This window comes from Anabrus simplex, chromosome 5, assembly GCF_040414725.1.
Source record: "Anabrus simplex isolate iqAnaSimp1 chromosome 5, ASM4041472v1, whole genome shotgun sequence".
NCBI classification, from domain to species: domain Eukaryota; kingdom Metazoa; phylum Arthropoda; class Insecta; order Orthoptera; family Tettigoniidae; genus Anabrus; species Anabrus simplex.
The window spans coordinates 79,318,588-79,331,434 of record NC_090269.1 but is presented as its reverse complement, the minus strand read 5'-3'; positions in this window follow the sequence as shown (position 1 = coordinate 79,331,434).

Below are 12,847 nucleotides of genomic sequence, written 5' to 3'. Positions count from 1 at the left end.
CTGTTGCAAGCGGTAGGGAATACGTCACTATTGGTAGCATATAACGCCATATTATTATAAGTACTGTAGTTACAGATTTATTCTTGGATGGTCTACTGTCTTTTTTCCACTTGATGCATCTTGTAATGATGGGACCTTTCTTCCCACAACAGTAACAAGTAATTTTAGGTTTATATTTATCTTTAAAAACAGTGAGAGCCTCTTGAGAGTCCAAATATATTACATTGGAGCTTTTACCACATAATGCCTTCTCGTGAACGCATAATCAACTGATTAAATTCTCCACCATTTGTTCATTTTTGGGCATTAGAACCCAGTTACTGTAGATTTGAAGGTCAAATATTCTGCAGATGAAGTCAGGAATAGACAATTGAACATTAAGGTTGTTCCAAATATTTTTGACAAATGGATAGCTATGTCATCATTTATATTTAGTCTATATACCTAAATTAAAAGTTGTATATTTTGTAACTCCTTCAGAGAGCCCATGTAACTCTAATCACACTTCCGTAGCTGTTGAATCTCATGACTTGAGTTAAGATGTCATCTGATATATTGCTAGTTAAAATAATTAAGGCTTTGGTGTCAGCTTCTTCATAGTATTTTAATTTAGCTTTCTGATCTGTTACCTGTTGTGATGTAGCATCATTTGCAGATGGGTCAGACCTTATCACTATACCTCTTAGCACGTCGTTTGTTCCGTGTATGCTACAAGGCAATCTGGTATTTCCGGGTGGGCCAATTTATCTTTTCTTCCAGGTTCCCTATATTAACTTTAGAACTCTCCAACAAACAATGGTTGAGGTACAGGTTAATGCTACGAAACAAAGAAAGGTTAAAACAAAACTAAAAGCAGTTCTGAGGCACTGGGTTCATAACCTATTAACATTAAAGTGGAATAAGCCGCATTTAAGTTTGTAGACCTTTTGTTTCACATATTAATACAGATACAGATTGATCATATTATTCTTAAAAGAATTATCATTTTAAACAAGGTAGCATAGAATATCAGATTAACAGGATGCTTAGACTACAGCTCGATAATCGATACTACATCCCTTTCAGACCTGAAAGAAAACTGGAGGTGTGAATTTTTGTTTGTACGTCAAGAACTGACTAAAATGCTGCTCAGTACACATATTAGTAGTTTATTTTACAAAATAAAAACTAACATCCTAAAAACAGGACCCACACAATTGTGCGTATCAAAATTCAAAACCTCGTTGTATCACGTACGATGGTGCAGCTTCAAAATTTACGTTCACTAACCAATGTACACACTTCATTGAATATATTCCGGTATTCAGTAAAGCTTCTAGATTAATATAAACGCAGTAAATAAATACTTACTTTTGGCACTACTGCTTCCTGCCATCTCGCCGATCAACTGTGCTTTTTAAACTCTTCTTCCTTCGCCCTGGCGGTCAAGCGCATACTAAAATCAATTGAAATACATGCCACGTGACTTGCACAATCACTGCAGTCCGGTGTAGCGCCGAAAAAACATCAAATACGGTCAGGGATAACTAAAATACGAACCCGCACAATTGTGCGTACTCGGTCTGAAAGGGATACGAAAGTAATATAGATGAAATATGGTAAAATCCAAGAATAATTAAGTGAAGGACTAAAATTTACATATCAGAATTTCCATGTGTAATGATTTCCCTTACACTTTCTTGTACCAGATGCTTTCAATCAAAGCATTGTATGCTAAGAAAAGACAATATCACACACAACACCATGACAAACTGTAAGGTGTTTAAAATTCTAGAGTTCAGATGCAAGCCAATGCTTGTTAGTTCAGAAACTATAGGTTCAAACATAAAACTCTGTAAAAGTGGGCGTGTCCTTCCAAAGCACACCTTCGTAACTAAAGTCTCCTCAAATACTCTATTTTCATAATACTGATATTTTTTTCAATATATTTGTGTTCTCTATATTGTAAATATAAAAAACACCAGAATCTCAATTTAGATTGTTTTTTTTTTCACCCGTAGCTGGGCTTTTGTGGCCTTAAATATGCACTGCAAACATAAGTCAACATTAACATCCTTGTAATCATTCAGACTTGGTTTTAAAAATTCCATATGCATTGGTTGGCATTTCAACTGCAGCTGCCATGGTGAAAAGCCAGCAATGTCATCATCCATGCTTTACTAAACTGTAAATCTTCTGATAATTAGCACAAGAGCTACAATTTTGTGTAGAATCTGAACCATAGGGACATGTGACTTTCCATTTCCAATCTCTCATTCATCTTAGGGAATGTAAACTTGCTACTGTGATGGGCATTAGCTAAGAATCTGTTGAGCTATCTTGGAAATAAAATGTTTTTAAATAGAGAATGTCCCCATCTTCTTGCACTTCGATCACTATTATTCATACAGTCATCCTTGGTATACTTCTGCTAGGCTTAGAGGCCCAGGTGGTAGAAGTGCTGGCCTTCTGAGCCCAAGCTGGCAGATTTAATCCTGGCTCAGTCCAGTCGTATCTGAAGGTGCTCAAACACACCAACTTTCTGGTGCATAAAACAACTCCTGTGAACAAAATTCTAACACCTTAGCTTCTCCAAAAACCAAATAGTTTTTTTTTTCTCTCTCTCTCTCTCTCTCTCTTTCTCTGTGCCTTTCACAGGATGTGGTGGCATGTTATGTGCAGTTGCAGAGTTTTTTGCCATGCTCTTCTATCCTGCACTAAATGTGTCACTTGATGTACGGACCTCCCAACCAACTCCTTCATCTGATCAATCCACCTTGCCAGAGCTCTTCCTCGGGTCCTTGCTCTTTGCACTTGGCCTTGTACGATGAGCTTTTTCCATACCTCTAGTCTACTTTGATATGTGGCCAATGTATCGCAAATAGGCCTTCATGAGCCTGTCCTTGATCTTTAGCTCTTCTAGGACAGAAATGTTTGTCCGATGCTCGGTTCAGGATATTCTTGGAACTCATTGGTACAACCACTTTTAAATTGCTTCAATCTTCTTCCTGTCAGCTTTATGAATTGTCCAGGTTTCAGCTGCATATATGGCAATGGGAAAAACCAAAGCATTTACCAGCCTGAGTTTGGTGTTATTAGTGATGGCTCTCTTTCCACATCTTCGTTATCTTCGCTGCCACATTGTGTGCCATTGCAAGGCATCTCCTGATCTGAAGTAGTCAGTGGGACATAAAACCAAAGACATTGTTATACTTCTAGAATTTTTCTTAAACTTATTCATTTATGTATATGACTAACATGAGAGAGAGAGATTGGGGTGGGTTGGGGGCGGCATGCTTTTGTATACTAGAAAATTATTTATAAAGAAAATACTGCAATCAAAACATTCCATCTTTCTCTCTGTTTCTCTGTTCCATGAATGTTCTTAAACTAGTAGGTAAACCTCTAACCAAAAAAGCACTTAATAGAAAGAGAAATATTTTGCAAGGGCCCTTTGAAATGGTTTGGCCATGTCAAACGAATGGACGATGGAAGAACAGCAAAACAATGGCTACACACAGTCGTGGCCAGAAAACGACTGGTAGGAAGACCTAGGAAGAGGTGGCTGGACCAAGTGAAAGAGGGCATAGGAACAAGGGGAATCAGCTGGGATGTCTTCTTGAGAGAAGAGTGGTACATGGACAGGGAGAAGTGGAGAGTGCTCGTAAACCACACCCGGGCAACTGGAGTGGAAAACTGATGATGATGATTATATAATAATAATAATAATAATAATAATAATAATAATAATAATAATAATAATAATAATAATAATAATAATAATAATAATAATAATCGTATGGCCTTAGCTATTGTGTGCAGACGCCATCTGGCTGTCTGCTCATGAATTTTGATATTCTGTTTTACTCTAGGCCTACTAGATGGCAGATCAAGTAAACGAAAACTCTCTCGGGCATGTATGGCTGAGATGTAATGAATTTTGTCGGGTAAACACCAGAGATCTTTTGCACTTCAAAAATCTGACTACCTCTGCTGGGTTTGAACCTGTTATCTTGGGATCTGGAGGCCAGCACTCTACCACTGATCCACAGAGGCAGCTATTGTACCATAGTATTGTTAGGATACATACCACAGAAAATGATCCAACTCTAGTTTACTAGCTATAAATGTTATATAATTTCTAAGGAGATAGCTCAACAGTTTCTTAGCTAATGCCCACCACAGTAGCAACGGTTTAAATTCCATACACTGAGCTCAATAGCTGCAGTCGCTTAAGTGCGGCCAGTATCCAGTATTCGGGAGATCGTGGGTTCGAACCCCACTGTCGGCAGCCCTGAAGATGGTTTTCCGTGGTTTCCCATTTTCACACCAGGCAAATGCTGGGGCTGTACCTTAATTAAGGCCATGGCCGCTTCCTTCCCACTCCTAGCCCTTTCCTGTCCCAACGTCGCCATAAGACGTATCTGTGTCGGTACAACGTAAAGCAACTTACAAAAAATAATAATAATAAATTCCATAGGATATGTGTGAGATTCAAAATGGAAAATCATATGTCCCTGTGGTTCAGATTCCACATAAAATTGTAGCTCTTGTGCTAATGATCAGGAGATTCACAGTTTAGTAAAGCATTGATGACATTGCTGGCTTTCCACCATGGCAACTGCAGTTGAAGTGCCAGCCAATGCATATGGAATTTCTTAAACGAAAAGTCCTTCCCATGTGGTTCAGATTCCACATAAATCTGGAGGTCCCATAACTGTATTCACGATACTGTCAGTTATGTTAACTTACAAGCTTCCTTGCCTCTTGTAGAACAGTAGTTTACTTTTATATTACCCTTGTGAATCCCTTACTACCATTACGTGATATATGTTAAGAGCTAAGCAAATTTTTTTATTACCCTTGTGAATCCCTTACTACCATTACGTGATATATGTTAAGAGCTAAGCAAATTGATAGCAGATATACTGTAATGTATTATCTTGTACAACAAATGTTGTATAAGTGAGGTGTTGGAATCTATATTAGGTTCTTCCTGGAGAATTTTTCTCTTAGGCTTTTTGTAACACCCAAAGATCCATAGTATTTATAAATGATATATGCTCATGATGTTCAACTAAATAAGCAAACTTATGGACTGTGTACTCTGCTTCAATTGAAAGTACCAATAATCTACATTTATCGTATATTAGAGAAAGTATTAGAACAGCCTCACCAATATGTGTGTGCTGACAGGCATAGTAGTCAACTTCTTCTCCTATTTTTCTTCTTCTTTTAATTCTCTTTCCCACTTCTTCTTGCACGTCTAGAATACCTTTCAGTGTATGTAATAGTGTTGTGTAAATAGTAAATTTGTATCCTTTTAGAGATACAGAATTATGTGCCATTCATTATTTTGATTGCTGTTATGATACAGCTAATATAAGAGGTGCAGTGATGGGAAGAAAGTAAAAATCGTTGAACTGTAAATTATTTGCCCAAAATTTATGGAAAATTTTGCAAAATTTTGATAATACCCCGATGTGCAAATCTATTTTGTGCATGTGAGTTCCTAATATTTTTGTGCAGCCACTCCTTTATTTCCATTCAGAAAAAGAAATTGCTTGTGAACTGATTAGGGCCTCTTCTTAATATTATTTGGTGGAGAGTTTTGCAGCTTCTTTGGGATTACAATTGCATGTTTGTTGAATCTGAATATTATTTCTTTAAGTTATTGGTGTATTTTGTTTCTTTTATTGTGTGGGTGTGTGAGTATGGATGTGTTTAGATATAAGCAGATATTATTAGTTGTTGTTATGTTGCCCTATCATTTATGTGAAAAGTAAATCATATTTGTGTAACCTTATAAGTCATGAACTTTCAGCTTATAATGTCAGTCAACCTTATCTTGCATTGTGAAGTTGTTACTATTATAACCTTCCTCAGAAATTAGGTAAGGTGAATTTTCATGAGATGTAGTCAGCAACTATAAATTAGAAGTCTCTTCGAAAGTAATGTTACTTTAGTTTGCTAATATTAGTTCTTGCTACTGTAATGTTGCATAGTATACAGTATGTGTAGGTAATCAGTCTCATTACTATAATCTTATGTGTAAATACTGCTTTCAGACAATGAAATTACATATAATCTTGTAGCATAATTGTCATATGGATGAAAAGTTAAAATATTTCAAGAATAGGAGAACATGTTCTTGAATATGGATTTTACTTCAAATTCTAATTAGAATTCAGATTATGGTATCTATAATATTATCCCTTTTGTGAACTTGATTGATTTCAAATATATACCGGTATCTCAATAGTAGGCCTACAAACAAAGATAATTTCATATAGAAACCAAACATCGGAGTAGGATATTATTTAGGAGCGTCTGTAAATATACTTACGGCTTATCATCTGAAAAAAAAATGTTTTCTTGGGAATTCTAAGTATTGGCAATAACTGTTGATTTATATTTTCTACATGTTGTTTGGGTCATCAGTTCATATACTGGTTTGGTGCTGCTCTCCGTACAACCCTATCCTGTGCTAACCTTACATTAGTGCTACATCCTACACCCAGGGTCATATTTAAGCATGTGTAACATGTGCAACAACTGCACAGGGCAGCAAAATATTGCTGGTTGTTAAAGAGTAAGCTTCCCTACAGTTTATTATTATTATTATTATTATTATTATTATTATTATTATTATTATTATTATTATTATTATTAAAACTGCTTTAGGTTGATTTACAGCAGTACATCACTTAACCTTGAGACAGCAGCACTTCCGACTGAACTGATTTTACACCTGGCGGAATAGTGGAAAATGTAGAGAGAGAGAGTCCCACATAAAGATCGAAAGTAAGAAAGCGGCTGGCTTGAAAATTTCTTTCTCTCTGGCTCAGATCCAGTTTTTTCTATTCCCTATGGTTGTGCTCATTAATCATTAAGCCAAATTCATTCTCAAGGTTATGTTGACTTCTAATCATTGTTTCCTCTTCCTCACATTATGCGAGTGTTTCAAAGAGAAGTTATTTCTTTATTTGGTATAACCTAAAGTCTCTTTGGTTCTTCAGGTTTCTACAAGATTTTTTGTAAAGGAATAATTGTTTTGTTCATGCTTTACTGTACTGTAGTTCACAATATGGATGGACAATCTTCATTAATTGATGGATGATGACCTAGATGTTAGGCCTCTTTAAACAACAAACATCATCAAGCAATAAGTGATGCTGCATATCATGAAGTCCAAGAAAACTGAAGAGGGAGGTAATATTGTACAAAAGAAGTAATAACTAGACTGGATTCATATTTCAGTGGTAGAAGCAGATGTGAACGTTGTAAGCTGGATGATGATAGAGAGTGCTCTAAAATCAAAAGAATTGATTCTGCAATTTGAAATTCATGTGGACTTTGAATTGCCTTGTGAAAGTTCAGCAGCTACAAAAAATGATTCATATAACATCAAAGCATGTGGAATTTCCTTTCCAAACCGTACTGACAGGATGTGTAGCATGTGTGATCTCTGTTCCAAGCTTGATCCATTTTAGTGCAAAAACATACTGTACTTGAGGCTAATTGGTAAAAAAACAGTACACATCGGAACAAAGATGCTAACTTCTCTTTGTCTTTGAAGCAATATTCTGATATAACTCAACAATTTTGCACCGAAAGCTATTCCGGAAGGTTTTATTAGTGCATGGAGAAATCATATCATCAATGGTGAATGTCTTTTTTTAATTTTTATTCTTCTATTGCCCCATTGTCCTATTGCCCATTGCAAATTATTTGGTGCTGCATACCAATTTCCAACATCCAGTTTCAGTGATTGGAGTCATGCTGGCCAATGAATAGCTGAACTTAAAAATTCTGCTTCTCACTGAGACTGTGTGTTAAAACTGAAAGACATGGGGAATGTGATGAATAGAACTGACAAACTATTGCTCAGCCAGCATGAACAGAAATTGCTTACTGGACAAGTGAATTAAAAAGAGCTGTTTCTGTGGTTAAGGAACTAGCTTTTAGAGGTCTGAAGGTGAAGAGGTGTTTGGCGCTGTAAAATTCCATGATGTGTTTGGAATTGCAGAGTATGATTCTTTTCTGGGTAATCATATTGCACACCATGGTAACACCAGTAAATCATCTACATCATACTAAAAGGGAAGTCACTCAGTGCAAAGAGAGCCTCTGAAGTGATTTCTTTTAAATATTTTTTGGTTATAGTACCAAGGTAGATTTTATGTTCGATATATCCCATATTGAGCCATTAAGCATAATTATTAGGTATGTAAATGAAGATCGGTTATCAGATGGAAATTTTCTGAGTTTCATAGAAAATGCAAATCATACTGGAGAAAAACTTTCTGAAGCAGTTTTGAATTACTTAGAATTACATGCACTGAAAATTGATAATTGTAGAAGGCTATTTTATGATAATGCAGCCAACATTTCTGGAATGTATTCAGGCTTGTAGGCAAGACTCAAAGACACAAACCCCATTACATTCTTCATTTCATGTTCAGCTCATTCACTGAATCAGATTGGTTCACGAGCAGCACAATGCTCTACAATCACAGTACCCGGTATGTTTTTTAAATTTATTTTTATGTTAATACAAAGGTTATACAACTACTTTGAATGATCTACAGGATGATGGAGAACTTTGGAAATATTTTTTTGATTCAGCCAATGTGACAATGAAATCACTGTCAACACCTCCATGGTGTGCATGTGAAGATGCTCATAAGAATGCAGGTTGGAAAGCGGTGTTTTATGCATTAAGAACAATCTCGGCAAATGAAAATGAAAAGAATAGTATTAGATGTGAAAGTGAAGGTCATATTAGAAAATGACATGGTACTGAAGTACTTTCATGGCCTCACATGTGTGGGGTCCGACTCGTTGGCTGAATGGTCAGCATACTGGCCTTCGGTTCAGAGGGTCCCTGGTTCGATTTCCGGTCGGGTCGGGGATTTTAACCTTCATTGGTTAATTCCAATGGCCCGGGGGCTGGGTGTTTGTGCTGTCCCCAACATCCCTGCAACTCGCACACCACACGTAACACTATCCTCCACCACAATAACACGCAGTTACCTACACATGGCAGATGCCGCCCACCCTCATCGGAGGGTCTGCCGTACAAGGGCTGCACTCGGCTAGAAATAGCCACACGAAATTAAATTAAACATGTGTGGGGGTTGCATTCTGCAATGGTTTGACAAAGCAATAAAGAAACTGCAAGTGGAGGGTTAATACTGAAGCATTGAAGATTTTTTGATAAATCATCTGAGTTAGAAGTGGAACCAGAAAGTGTTCAAAAAGAAACAAGGTCAGAATGATTCAAAGATGAGGCCATCATCTGGAGGAAAATGAAAATATATCTTAATGTAACAGAAACTCTTCTGAATGAGTTGCAGAAGAGAATAAATTTCTACAAAGAATATAATTTAAGATTTCTGTCAAATATCACAGAACTAGATGCTGTTCAGATTTGTGACTTCAAGTGCAACACAAATCAGCTTAGGTGAGGATTGCATCCATTTAGAAAGCTATCTATTACATGTGAACAAAGAAGATGGTGACAGGTTATCCTCTCTTCCATTTCTATGTAGGAAGTTGATTTCAAATAAAATTCAAGATGTCTACCCAGATATGTACATAGCACTCCAGCAAAAACATCCTTTTCAGTTTAAAAAAATTAAGAACTGCCTTCGAACACCACAAGGTCAAGAAAGACTGACCAGTCTTGGAGTACTCACCATAAAATCAGAAATTACAGTCAACATCGACTTCAAAGAACTCTTAAATGCATTCCAAATGGAAAAGCTAGAAGAAAGTAATACCTATAATATCTGCAAGTCCTATAAAATAATAAAATTATAATGGATTTTCTTTGTGTGTTCCCAGCACATATATTTTCTGATTAAATTGGAGGCCTCTCTGATATCATTCTTTTAAATGCTCATCTTCAGAATAATTTATAATCTTTTAACTTGTGTAGGTATTTATTTTACTTTTTGTGTATTCAGTTAAGTTTAAATCTTTCGGTAGATTTTAAAATAGAGCTAAATAACTTCACAACTTATTTCTAGTAGTCTGACCGAGCAAGTTCGGGTTCGATTCTCGGCCAGGTCTGGGATTTTTACCTGGACCTGAGAACTGGTTCGAGGTCCACTCATCCTATGTGATTAGAATTGAGGAGCTATCTTCACACCAGGCATTGTACCTTAATTATGGCCACAGTTGTTTCCCTGCCACTCCTTATTTTCATACCCCATCTGTACAGCAAGTAAAGGAATATGATTTTGGAGTTCAACGGAAGGGTGTGTAAATGAAATGACAGCTGAGGGACATTGTGCATTCTAAATACAGACCTGCCCTTTAATCTGTTTGTCATATTATGCCTTAGTTTGCCTAGACTGTTCATCTACTTCCTTTAAGACTTCATTTCCTAATATATTTCCTGTATCATCTAAATTCACCCAACTGCACTTCTTTACTTTTGTTTTGGACTTATTTATTTTCATATTAGACTCCTTCTCCAAGACTCAGTCCGTACTATTCAGCAATTTCTCCAGAACTTCTGTAGACCCAGATAAAATAACAATATCATTGGCAAATCTCAGAGTTTTTATTTCATCTCCTTGGATTGAGATTCAAATTCATCTTAGTTTTTCTTTACTGCCTGTTCTATATGAACATTGAAAAGGAGAGGAGAACTGCACCCTTGCCTCACTCCTTTCTAGATTGCTCCTTCTTTTTTCAAAGCCATTGATTCTTATCACTGCAGACCGATTTTGATGCAGATTCTAGATAATTCTTCTTTCTTGGTGTCTGATCCTGATCACCTTCAGAACTTCAAACAGCTTGGTCCAATCAGCATTGTCGAATACCTCTTCTACATCTACAAATCCCATGTATGTGGACTTTTCCTTCTTAATTCGATGTTCTTGAGGTCAGACGTAAAGTCAGGATTGCTTCATGTATTCCTGCATTTCTTCTAAAGTCAAACTGATCTTCTTCCAACTCGGCTTCAACTTCTCTTTCCATTGTTCTATAAATGTATGTACACTGACTGACAGAGCAAATGAAACACCAAGGAGGAGTGGTTCGAAAGGGATGAAAGTTGGGGAAAAAACAGAGTCGGCACGGAAGAATAATTGATGTTTATTTCAAACCGATATGCAGGTTACACAATGCGCACGGCATCGACTCAGTAGGATGTAGGACCACCGCAAGCGGCGATGCACGCAGAAACACGTCGAGGTACAGAGTCAATAAGAGTGCGGATGGTGTCCTGAGGGATGGTTCTCCATTCTCTGTCAACCGTTTGCCACAGTTGGTCGTCCGTGCGAGGCTGGGGCAGAGTTTGCAAATGGCGTCCAATGAGATCCCACACGTGTTCGATTGGTGAGAGATCCGGAGAGTACGCTGGCCACGGAAGCATCTGTACACCTCGTAGAGCCTGTTAGGAGATGCGAGCAGTGTGTGGGCGGGCATTATCCTGCTGAAACAGAGCATTAGGCAGCCCCTGAAGGTACGGGAGTGCCACCGGCCGCAGCACATGCTGCACGTAGCGGTGGGCATTTAACGTGCCTTGAATACGCACTAGAGGTGACGTGGAATCATACGCAATAGCGCCCCAAACCATGATGCCGCGTTGTCTAGCGGTAGGGCGCTCCACAGTTACTGCCGGATTTGACCTTTCTCCACGCTGACGCCACACTCGTCTGCGGTGACTATCACTGACAGAACAGAAGTGTGCCTCATCGGAGAACACGACGTTCCGCCATTCCCTCATCCAAGTCGCTCTAGCCTGGCACCATGCCAGGCGTGCACGTCTATGCTGTGGAGTCAATGGTAGTCTTCTGAGCGGACGGCGGGAGTGCAGGCCTCCTTCAACCAATCGACGGGAAATTGTTCTGGTCGATATTGGAACAGCCAGGGTGTCTTGCACATGCTGAAGAATGGCGGTTGACATGGCGTGTGGGGCTGCCACCGCTTGGCGGCGGATGCGCCGATCCTCGCGTGCTGACGTCACTCGGGCTGCGCCTGGACCCCTCGCACGTGCCACATGTCCCTGCGCCAACCATCTTCGCCACAGGCGCTGCACCGTGGACACATCCCTATGGGTATCGGCTGCGATTTGACGAAGCGACCAACCTGCCCTTCTCAGCCCGATCACCATACCCCTCGTAAAGTCGTCTGTCTGCTGGAAATGCCTCTGTTGACGGCGGCCTGGCATTCTTAGCTATACACGTGTCCTGTGGCACACGACAACACGTTCTACAATGACTGTCGGCTGAGAAATCACGGTACAAAGTGGGCCATTCGCCAACGCCGTGTCCCATTTATCGTTCGCTACGTGCGCAGCACAGCGGCGCATTTCACATCATGAGCATACCTCAGTGATGTCAGTCTACCCTGCAATTGGCATAAAGTTCTGACCACTCCTTCTTGGTGTTGCATTTGCTCTGTCAGTCAGTGTATGTTTAGTCCTCAGCCCGAAGGCTGGTTGGATCCTCAACAGTTCCGCCATCAGCTGTCATAGATGGCCTAGGCATAACTGAAGAGGCGTACTAGGGAAATGAGGAGTGAGGTAGTTTCCCGTTGCTTTCCTTGCCGAGCCAGAAGTTGCTATTACATATCAGTCTGCCAAGCCCACTGAAATGCATGCACTAACTGACCCTATGAGCAATATTTTCACACCATTCATAGCAGGGACTGGCTGCAAAAGGATTGGCATTACGAGCATCACTCATACCTCAGTCACTTTCATTTTGTCAAAGCCAAGGATAAAGCTGAGACAGATCAATGAAAGTAACAAAATTGCTCTAGCCCATACTAGAAGACATAGTGCACTGTAAACACTAGGTCCTGCCAGCAAAGGCACGTTCTGTAAATAATGTGTTAAAATTTTGCAAGC